Raw genomic sequence first — 11,466 nt, 5'->3', positions numbered from 1 at the left:
TTAATTGCATTTTTCGGGATCAATTCAGGAGTTACCACAGCTAACTCCGTTGCTGAATCCAAACATAACTCTCAAAATTTTAGGGAGTTTGTGAGATTTTCGTTGGCAACATTGTTAATAATTGACAGCTGTATTCCATTGTGAATGAAAAAAAAAGAACAGTGACAGCCGTTTTACGTTTAAATGTAAACAAAGTTATTTTGAAAAGCGACGATTAAAGATAAAAAGTAAGTAATTTTAGTATTTTGCATTGTCTTCTAAACGTAAATTATTATCTTTGTTTTAATTTCAGATGGTTGGCAGAAAAAAGCGTTCAGGGTGGAATTTAAAGGATGAGTTGGAACTGCTGGAAAAATGGGAGGCATGTTTCCACGACCTCCGGCGTGCAAAGCGAAATGCTCATACATACAATGAGATTTCGCAGGAAATAGCTCAAAAATACACCGCCGAGGAAATTCACTGCAAAGTGAAAAACGTGACAAAGCAATACAGGTGAGTTTTTTGAATAATTACATTTTAACACATTAATAACTCTACTTTCACCATTATCACCTCCGTTGCCATCGCCATCATGTCCGCTGCCACCTTCGTTGCCGTCACCATCACCATCACCTTCATATGCAACAAGAAAACGTAATTTTAGCGCCGAGTTGTTAAAGGTTTTAAATAAAGAAACTGGCATATTAGAAAGGGTTGTGGATGAAACAAAACACGTTTCAGAGGAAATAATTCAGACTGTTCGACAGCACAAGAATTTGTCCGAAAGATTTTTAACCCTTATGGAGAACATCGCAGAGAAACTTTAAGTTTAAAATAATTTTATCGTTTTTTCTAGTCCTAACCCATTATTTAATGAAATGTTTTGTTATTTTTTAGTCTTAAAACATTATATAATGTAACAAAAAATAAATTTAAATAAAAATGATCTCTTTAAAAAACCCTTATGGAGAACATCGCAGAGAAACTTTAAGTATAAAATAATTTTATCGTTTTTTCTAGTCCTAACCCATTATTTAATGAAATGTTTTGTTATTTTCTAGTCTTAAAACATTATATAATGTAACAAAAAATAAATTTAAATAAAAATGACCTCTTTAAAAAATGGATGTTTGTAATTATGTGTACTAATATTTGTTTTCTGCTACTCTATACATTTATACATCTATTCTAATAGCCGATGCTGTTGCATCATTTTCCCCAGCTCTTATAGTGTGATGTTGTTGAATTTCTGGAATTATTTCTGCAGCACCTTGGATCCACGAAGAAGGAATTTCATCATTTTCAATTTTTAGAAAATTGTGCAAAATACAGCATGCATGTATAATAACGTTAGCGTTTTTTGGAGCTACCGGTTTTTCTAAATAGGGCTTTTAGTTGACCGAAAGCATTCTCTATAACTCAGCGACATTTGGATAAACGATAGTTAAATATATTTTCTAACACTGGTTGATTTGGTGAGTATGGAAAAGGCATGTAACGCGACAATGGAAAGGCTGAATCGCCAATAAGTAATACGGGGACGTTAACATCTCCAATCATTTTGATGCTCTGAGCAAAAATATCAGCGGTTTCATGAAATTTCTTTAAGGAACTACCTTCAAAAATGTAAGAATCGTTATTTCTTCCAGTTTACTCAACATGTGTATATGTAAATTTTGATCTATAAAATAGTGAAAGAATTTATATAAATATTTCCAATAAGTACTATATATCAAATTTATCTATAGTCGCAACTTGCCAGCAGAACAACCGAATACCACCCCTTACGAGGTGTGTTCAAAAACTTTCGCGAATTTTGTATTTTTTCAAAAATTATTTATTTATTCATTAATATCTATTTTGTCCCCTTCAAAGTAATCCCCATGAGATATTATACACTTGTGCCAACGGTTTTTCCAATCTTCGAAGCACTTCAAAAAATCATTTTTTTTTTATCTTCTTCAGCTCCTCCTTCGATGACGTCTTTATCTCGTCAAGAGAAGCGTAACGTCATCCTTTCATGGGCCTCTTCAGTTTAGGGAACAAGAAAAAGTCACAGGGGGCCAGATCTGGGGAATACGGTGGCTGCGGCATCATAAGTGTGTTGTTTTTGCCAAAAAGTCGCGCACAAGCAACGATGTGTGTGAGCAGGGGCGTTATCGTGGTGCAAAAGCCTATTTTTGTTCTTCCACCGGGCGTTTCTGGCGGATTGCCTCGCGCAAATTGCGCATAACTTGCAGATAATATACCTTATTGACCGTTCTTCCCTGTGGCAAGAACTCATGATGCCCCTGCAATCGAAGAAAACTGTCAGTTATGATTCGCGATACTTTTTGAACCCACCTCGTATAATTGTAATAATTGATCGCATCTTGCTTTTTCGGCTGAACCTCAATGTGGCAGCCATCTATTGCTCCAAAACATTGCGAAAAACCAAGGTGTGCGAAACCTTGTACATTTCGCTCTACTTCTTCTGTGCTTGGGGGATAGGAATTGATGCAATCCGATAAATTTGTGCACACAGCTTTGCAAAAATCCACAACTATTCCCCAACTGTGGTGCGTCCTACGCCAAATAAACTTGCTACAGTTCTGTATTCCGCTGAAGAACCTAACGCATACAACGCAATAGCCACTCTTTTCTGAAGAGGAATGCAAAGTCGGATGTTGCTGTTGGACTTTCCGATTTCCTTAACCTTTTCACATATTTTGTGAAGGGCTTCTTTGTTTACACGAAAGTTTTCTTTAAATCGGATGTCATTCATCTTTTTGACATCGTACTCCCAAAAAGTGCCATTGCGGTTCTTTTATTAATGACATATGTAAATGAGGGGTATAAAATATTAATATTCAATAAATAATATATTAAACTTACAAATTTCCAGGCGCTTATTTCCCTTATTTCTCAAGACGCCACTTTGGTACTAGTTTCCAGTATCGCTTTTGTCAATTCACTCATAAATTTAATCTTTTGAAGCAGTTTTAATAGTAATGTATTTATTCTTTTGTTTAACAAATTATGCAATGCTTGTCTTCTATCCATTTTTGTTTTAGCAAATTGAAAATGTTATTAATATGCCAATCAGCTGTTCGCTAACTCGCATCGCTGCTGTCTGTCACCTATAAATTTGGATCTGATTAAGTGCGTAGTTAACCAGGGTTAACGCTGTCGTCTGTCAAGGCTATTACATCCCTATTCTCGTGTCCTCACAAAAATCATCATCCTCTCTATTGAGAGGTTTTCCGTATGCTGAGATGATTTCTATAGCACAAATGCTCGCAATTACTTCACAAAATTGTGATTTCTGAAAGCAAATCTTACAATGCAAAATCGGTTGGGTGTGTTTTGTTAATTCCAGTATTATTAAAGAAATTTGTAATTATTTTATTTAAATAGAATGAAGACAGTATTCCAAAACCGTTGTCTATTATAAATATAAGGATTGGTCTGTACAATAAATATTTAACTTACGGTCTTTGTACAATTTACTTCATTTTATTTGTAAAAATGTACATATGTTTTATTTAATACATGGGCGAATAAAAATCTATGTGTGTTTAAATAATATGCTGTAATGTTGCAGCTGCTCCTAAGTTGTTCTTTCACATTTTCCTAAAAATAATTTAAATAGCTATACATTCATCAAATTTCATAAATTTGCGAAATAACTTACTCTTCTTGCTTGTTTCTTTTTCACCATTTCTTTATTTTGTCTTGTTTGTTTTTGTAAAATAGCTGGTTCACAGCAAAGTGCTTTTCAATAACAGCCATTTTTTAGACAGAGCTTTTGGTATTGCTCAAAGTCAGCTAATATAGCCGTATTAGCTTTGCTGGGATACCAAGTCCAAACAGTGCAGCCGAAGGTGGCTTTTAAACCGACGAAGAGGTGGTGTGTATCGATCTTCCTTTCACGGGTATTTTCCAAGAGTTGGCACATGGTGAAAATCTGTTCGATAGTATATTAGATTAACCAGGTTTAAAGCCACACTGATAAGGTCCAATCAGTTTGTTGACGGTGGGCTTCAGCTTTTCCCATACTCTGCGCGATTAAGGCGCATATAAGCGATACCCCATCACGCATTTCGGCCTTTTTCTTTTTTGTCGGCATTTGGGCATCGCCTTCATCTATCCCACCCCGCTCGGGATGCGCTGCCCGCTTTTTCTCCATTGCCACACGACATTTGTCATCGTTTCAGCTGATATTACGACCTTATAATAGTAACAAACATCAAAACAACCTTACTCGTATGTTGGAATAATTGTTTGTTGGATAAATGTTCAAGAGAGCGGCTTTTCCGAAAACATGCACCAATTTTCACGCGAAATGTCTTAAAATTCTTGTTTTTAATTCCAATTTACGAATATATAACGCATTACCTATTTTTATGTTTTTTTGTAATAAAAACAATAAAAAATATGATTTTGTACAATAGTTTCGCTATGCATGGCACCACTGTTCGAAATTTAATTTTAATTGATAAATTAAAATATCGATATTCTCAATATTCGAGTCAGAAAGAGAATTGGTAAAAAAATCTAAAAAAATAACCCTGGCCGGTCCAACAACCCGGTGTTCATAATTCTTCTGTGTCCAACTTCTTTTATAAATTTTTCTTTTATGTATTTCTCATTTTTATCAATACTCGTTCAGTCTGAAATATCGAGGGTATCGATAATTCGAAAAGGATCAGTGCATGAATCAATAGTGCCCATTCGAATTTACAACAGTGGTGCCATAATTTCGAACATAATCTTGCCGTAATTGTTTTGTTGTGAGGTTTTTCATGTTATTTTTACCAAAAATCTATATAAATAAAAATGAATCGCCAAAATATATGTACGCCCATAACTTTCATACGACTGAACCAAATTTGATAATTATTTTTTTAAAATGTTCGTTGAGGTTCAGGGATGGCGGAGAAAAAAATTCGAATGATTGCCGGAAAACCCCTAAAAACAACCCTTTTCTTTTTCTCATACAAACGAATGAATGTTTGTTCGTTAGTAACGCTAAGAGAACGGCTGAACCAATATTGCTGAAATTTTAAGAGGTTCTTCGTTGTGGATCGGGAAAGGTTTAAAAATAAATAATCTGTATGTCTTTCATAAGGAAAAGTCGGAAAATTGAACAATTCCAAAAAAATAATTTTTTCCACACAAATTTTTTATAATCAATTTTTTTGTTTTGTTTTTCAATTATTTAAATCTTTCAAATTTGGCGTTTGCTTCAAAATTTTTTAAAAATTATTCAGTGAAAATGTTATGTGTTTTTCACACAAAGTGATCAATTACAGATTGAAATTTGTCACGATGCCATGAAAAGGTCGCGCTAATATCGGTCGGCGTTCTTTTTGGCATCAACATACATTAGCAGCCTAAGGCACATGAACGAGTACTCCCAGGATGCGTTGACATACGTGCGGTATTATGGGTCGCGATCAATCAGAAAGCGATCGTCACGACGTCACAGCAAGACTTTTCAAGCAACAGCTTCGATGGACATTATCTTGAAGCAACGCATATATGGTGCTGTTAGATGCTAGATGTACTCTGTTGAGTGCCGCACGCACACATTCCAGTATCCAGTATTATACGAAGTGATGAAAACCAATAAGGTTCATGAACCTTGTACTTTTCTTTGGGAAACACAAACTAGAAATAATGGATATCCACTCTATCGGCGGTGCTCACCAGACGACAATGGCAGAACATTTAGCATTTAATTTAGAGGCGTGAGTACCGAAGTTGACAACACATGGATCGTACCATATTCGCCACTGTTGTCTAATTCACATTCAAAAGTCATGTCAATGCAGTTTGGTGTAATCGATAAAATACGTTTGTAAGTACGTCGCCAAAGGAAGCAACATGGCGGTTATTGGTCTTGAACGATACGGTCGATACGTGAACTGCAACAAAACGCTTTGCAGGATATTTACTTTTGCAATTCATTAACGTTTTCCGACTGTTGTGCATCTCGCAGTTGATTTGGAGAAAGGCCAAAGATTGTATTTCAACCCTGTGAATACAGTACGAGTATAGTCAGTGGAAACATCGCCAGCAACAAAATTAACATTGACGAGTTTTTTCTCAACTTTCGTCAGTCATGCGTTTGTGAGAACATTGCTCTATGTGAAAACACCTTGATATTATACATGGAATGCATCGTCGAATAGTTACGCAGAAAGCAAGGCCAACCAGTTGATTGACATCCAGCTGTCTTATCAACTAATGCATTAGGACAAATTTACACAATCCACCCGAAAAACGACGATTGTTTCTACCTTCGCTTGCTATTGATTAATGTACGCAGTTCAACTTTATTTGAGTCATTGCTTACTGTGAATGGTTCGATGTGTGCAAGTTTTGGAGAAGTAAGCCAGCAATTACAAATGCTGGAACACGTTAATTACTGGAATGAAAATGAAGTTCGCATACTTTTCGATATAAACATCGACATTGTCAAAGACATTTTACATCGTCTTCGCTAAAAATTGGAAATGGTAAACTTTCGGTTGATACTTCCGGTGGTTCGATATCAATTCCATCTTCCCTTTATCAATTCACGAAAGATGAACTAATCACAAATGTTCGGACATTGGCCAAATTATCGTAACTACGATTCCTTAAATGCACGCGTAATGTTAGCTGCCAAAAATACCGGTGTTGTTGACTTAAACTGGAAGATTCAAAGTCAAATTCCGGGAGATTTGCGCTCATACAAATCGATCGACCGTCTTGACTATGAAGGCGACGCCGAGAATTGTCCAGTGGTATTCCTAAATTCTTTGGACAAACTTGGTATGCCACCGCATCATTTGCGTCTTTAAGTAGGATCCGTCGTTGTTATGTTTCCCGATCTTCATGCGCCGAAACTGTGTAATGGAAACCGACTGATTGTGACGAACCTGTCGAATACAAAGGAACAGAATGCTTGATCCTACGAATTCCTTTTACTTCTAACGATTTGCCATTTTCTCAGAAACGTATTCCGTTTCCGTTGAGATGACAGTCAACAGGACCTAAAGATAGTCGCATAGTGTGAGGCATAAATTTGGAAATGCTATGTTTTTTACACGGCCGTAGCGTGCTCACGAGTTGGAAAACCATCTTTTCTGTACACCGGATCAGAAACCGAAAAATGTTGTTTATACAGCTGCGTTACATTGAAAAAAATGGAATGATATATTTAACTTTCTTTTCATTTCAAACTATATACATTCACGCAGGACAACGGCTGCGGGGTCAGATAGTAAATAAATAAAAGTCAACTGCGACGGTGTTACTACTAAAAAAAAACATCAATAGAAATGTATAAATGAATGATTGAAAGTATATTTTTAACATTATAGCCAAAAATTTAAGTGAGTGGCGGTAAGTATACGTTGAACACTGCGAAACATGGAATTTTTTCATTAAAAACAAAAAAACAAATACTTTTTTTTGAAAGGATGCGCCATATATATTCGTATTTAAGACATTTCCCGTGAAAATTGGTTCATGTTTTCAGAAAAGCCGCTCACCTGAACATTTACCCAACAAACAATCCTAAACAAACGAACATCAAAACAACCTTGAGTTTGAATACCACAACAACCTTATCTTAAAACAAAGCAGATGTATCTAAGCAAGTAATATATATGTAAACAAACCTAAACAAAAAATATAATCTGTATCTAAACAAACTATCAACTAGTAATAAGTATCCTACTAGTAAGTATAAATAAGTAAGTAAGAACCATGTAATAAGTTAATCTTAAGAGTATTAATAAAGAGTACACATTTCGGTGCAGCTCAAAAATATATTCTTTTGACTCATTTTTACTTCTGGTAAAAATTAACTCGCTCATCTACCGGAGTGATTATCAGGATGCGGCGACTGAGTTCTTCTCCCACAATGAACCCCACACTGAATTTGCGCTCCTTTATGACCATTAAAAATGTCAATAGGAACTTTTCGTCTCCAGCTTTGTCCCGTCCATAGCATTTCTTTGACGGCTGTGATGTCAGCCATTACGAGGACATCAACCAGATGGGTGGTAGTCCTTCCCCATTTACGGACCGTACATTGCAAATGCATGCCCTTAAATCACCCAACCACCAACCCTTATTACTTTTTCTGTGGTTGTCATAAAAAGAGGGGTTTTTCTTTCTTTTTCATTGGAAGTGGTTTATACGTGGTGGGACCTGCCACGCTCCCAGCGCGCAACCTCGTCAAACAAGTAGTATAAAATTTTCTATACATTTAAATAGCAAACCACTTGTTTCAAGACCGAAGACCGCTCACAATCGCACTTCTGGTGAATAGACGTTTCAATTAGATTTCAGCGGATCCTTAAACCGAATATATCGAAGTAGCTCTGCTGAGGCTTCTTCTCTTTTTGCCCTGACCCCAAGCTCCACAGGGGTTAGCTACTGCATTTTACACAAGAGTTCCTCACGTTACCAGGGTGCGCGGCGAAGACGCAAGAGTAGGTATTAGGTATAGCATAAGACTGTAGTTACTTACCCAGAAGCAGGATTATACCCCATTATACACTAAGGGGATTTACAATTATGTGATATAAACCTGTAAAGTGAACGTGTAGATATATGTACACAAGCATACAAATAAACTCATCATAAATTTCACTTACGATGCTTCTGGGGCATTAGGTGGATTACTATGATCTCTTTATATCTTTCTTTTATATAAAATAAAAGCTATAACAGCGGAAGCAATTGAAAACTTTATAGAATTTCTTTCAAATTTATTCCTTCGTTAAATTTATCAAATTTATCTTCTTAACTTGTCCATTGATGGTATTGATTTGCAGTTAGTGTACGCAATCCTTGCTAACCCGTAGCATGCAAAATTGACATTGCCTTAACACAGAAACCCAGCACCATTAAATCATATATAATACTAGCTGATCCGGCGAACTTCGCCCCGCCCAATTTTTATTTTTTTTTTGGAAGTCATAGACTCGTATAACTTTACCACAAATAATATAAACTTCAAACAACGCATTTTCATTTAATGTTTGTAGCGCCATCTACTGTAACATACCGCACTCAATACCGCACTTAGCGCCACCAACTGGTGGATAGCTCTTTGCTAATAATAAACAAATAATTTGCAATAAATAAATAATGCGACTATAAGGAGAGTTATAAACTATCCTATCTTTCAAGTTGGACCAAACTGCACACAGTGTTGAAAATTTCATTAAAATCGGTTCAGTAGTTTAGGAGTCCATCGAAAACAAACATCGTGACACGTGATTTTTATATATTAAGATATGGCTATGCTAGTGGTTCGATCTGTTCAGTTTGTACTTATGTACATTGAACTGTTTCTTTTGACAATACTCCGTACTAAAACTACCGCGAGGATATCTTGCCAAAAAAAAATTTCTATACAAAGATATGATTTTTGTCAGTCAGTTTGTATGGCAGGCTGTAGTGGTTCGATCTGGATTTTCCGATTTCTCAAAAACTATAGAATTATGTTTTTACAAGAATTATTGTTCCAACATTCTCGAATTAATTGGTGTAAGGAGACGAATATTAAAAAACATTATTTATATACATTTTATTATTATATCTTAATAACCTTAATTTTTAATAAAAACAAAATAATAATATATTTACGACAGAGTAAAAAAAAGGTGTATTTATATTTTGAATAGTCATGCAAGACATTTTCGATATTGCGGACTATTATGAACGAAATCAATCCAAAGATACATCTAGTGGAAACGTGGGTTATTATATAGAGGAGGATGAGGTATAAGTATTTTACAATAAAACGAAAGAGGGATAGATAATCAGACGATTGCAACATGTTGTAAATTAGGGTGCTTCAAAACAATTTTTTTGAATTTTTTTTCAACTCTTATCCCTTCAAATGTTAGTGATTGACAAACAAAAAATCCTCCCTCAAACCAGGCGCTGTAGCTTAACTCTAAGGGGTCGTTATTTTTTTTTTAGGTTTCCATACATTTTGCATAAGAAATTTCGTTAATCAAAACATAAAAAACGGAAAAAATTAGACTTTTTGCAAACAAATAAGTGCGAAATAAACAATAAAAGAAACAAAAAACATGGGCGCAGCGCAGCCCCACCAACAAAGCCGTATTCTCTGAATGCCTGAGCAACTGAGCCGCACCATAAGCAGACCTCACAAAGTACAAAAGCAGCAGAGAACGGCAGTCAACAAAGGACAGCAACAATCGTGACCCTACCAACAACTAAGCAGGTACCATCAAGCACGCTGGCAGCAAAGAGTAACATAACGCAGGGTGAGAATGTACTATTAAAAAAGGCCAGTCTGTGCAAACTGGCATTGACCACTACGTTAATATAAACAGGAAATTAAGTCCTTCAAAATAAGCGGTCAATCCGAAAAAAAATTCAAGGCGACACACCAAATATGAATAAAACGGAAGTTTTAAATGGCAACAGATTTGCCTTACTAAGCAAGAGTTCAGACGACGATGGGAAGGGTACCACCACAGTCGTTAATGCCAAACCACTTCCAATATATTTGCGCGAGCGTAGTAGTAATACTCTATTTGCTAAATTTAGTGAAATTGTAGGTACTAACAATTTCCATATAGTGCCTTTGAAAAAAGGCAATATAGATGAAACAAAAATTCAGTCCTACACTGAAAAGAGTTTTATGGAAATAGTTAAATTTCTATTAATTCGTATCAACTGAAGAGCTCTAAGGGTCTAGTTGTTGTAATTAAGGGTATAGAGTCCGCCGTAGACTCTAGTGAAGTCAAAGAAGCATTGGAAGAATGCGGTTTTGGTATTAAAACAGTTGTAAATATATTTAATAGAAATAAAGTACCACAGCCAATGTTTAAAATTGAATTTTTGCCGAATTCTAATCAACTTAAAAAAAATGAAACCCATCCCACATATAATTTGAAATATTTGCTTCATCGTGGAGTAACTGTTGAAGAACTAAATAAAAGAAACCGTCCGGTACAAGCTACAACGCTGCGGGGACTTAAACCTTACGACTATATACTGTTCACCTCGTTTTAAAATTACAGATAGCGAATTTAAAGAATTTTTTGGAACACTAGGTCAAAGATTTCTAGCAGGTGGAGATTACAACGCAAAACACACGCACTCGGGATCACGTCTTATTAATCCGAAAAGAGCAGCTGTATCAAACTGTTATAAATAAGCACAATAAGCTTGAAATAGTATCTCCTGGTAAGCCGACATATTGGCCTAGTGATCGTAAGAAAATACCAGATTTAATTGATTTCGCTGTAATCACATAACAGCTGATACATGTACTGATCTATCTTCTAATCACTCTCCTGTACTAATAAAGTTATGTGAACAACTCATATTTGTTAATCAAAAAGAGGGTCTAACTTCTTATAAAACAAATTGGCTAAAATATAAAAAATACGTGAGTAGCCACATTACGAGTACAAAATAAATACAGGAAGAGATATTGACGAAAGCATAAGAGAAGTCAAT

General features: G+C 35.5%; 1 pseudogene; it reads right to left on the bottom strand.

Annotated features, from left to right (window-relative positions):
* Window positions 1-325: 325 nt before the first annotated feature.
* Window positions 326-2,743, bottom strand: LOC125779751 (uncharacterized; annotated as a pseudogene).
* Between the last annotated feature and the right edge of the window lie 8,723 nt (window positions 2,744-11,466).

The sequence above is a fragment of the Bactrocera dorsalis genome, chromosome 6, assembly GCF_023373825.1.
Source record: "Bactrocera dorsalis isolate Fly_Bdor chromosome 6, ASM2337382v1, whole genome shotgun sequence".
Classification (NCBI taxonomy): Eukaryota; Metazoa; Arthropoda; class Insecta; order Diptera; family Tephritidae; genus Bactrocera; species Bactrocera dorsalis.
The sequence above is the reverse complement of the archived record's forward strand: the minus strand, read 5'-3'. Positions and strand labels throughout refer to the sequence as shown.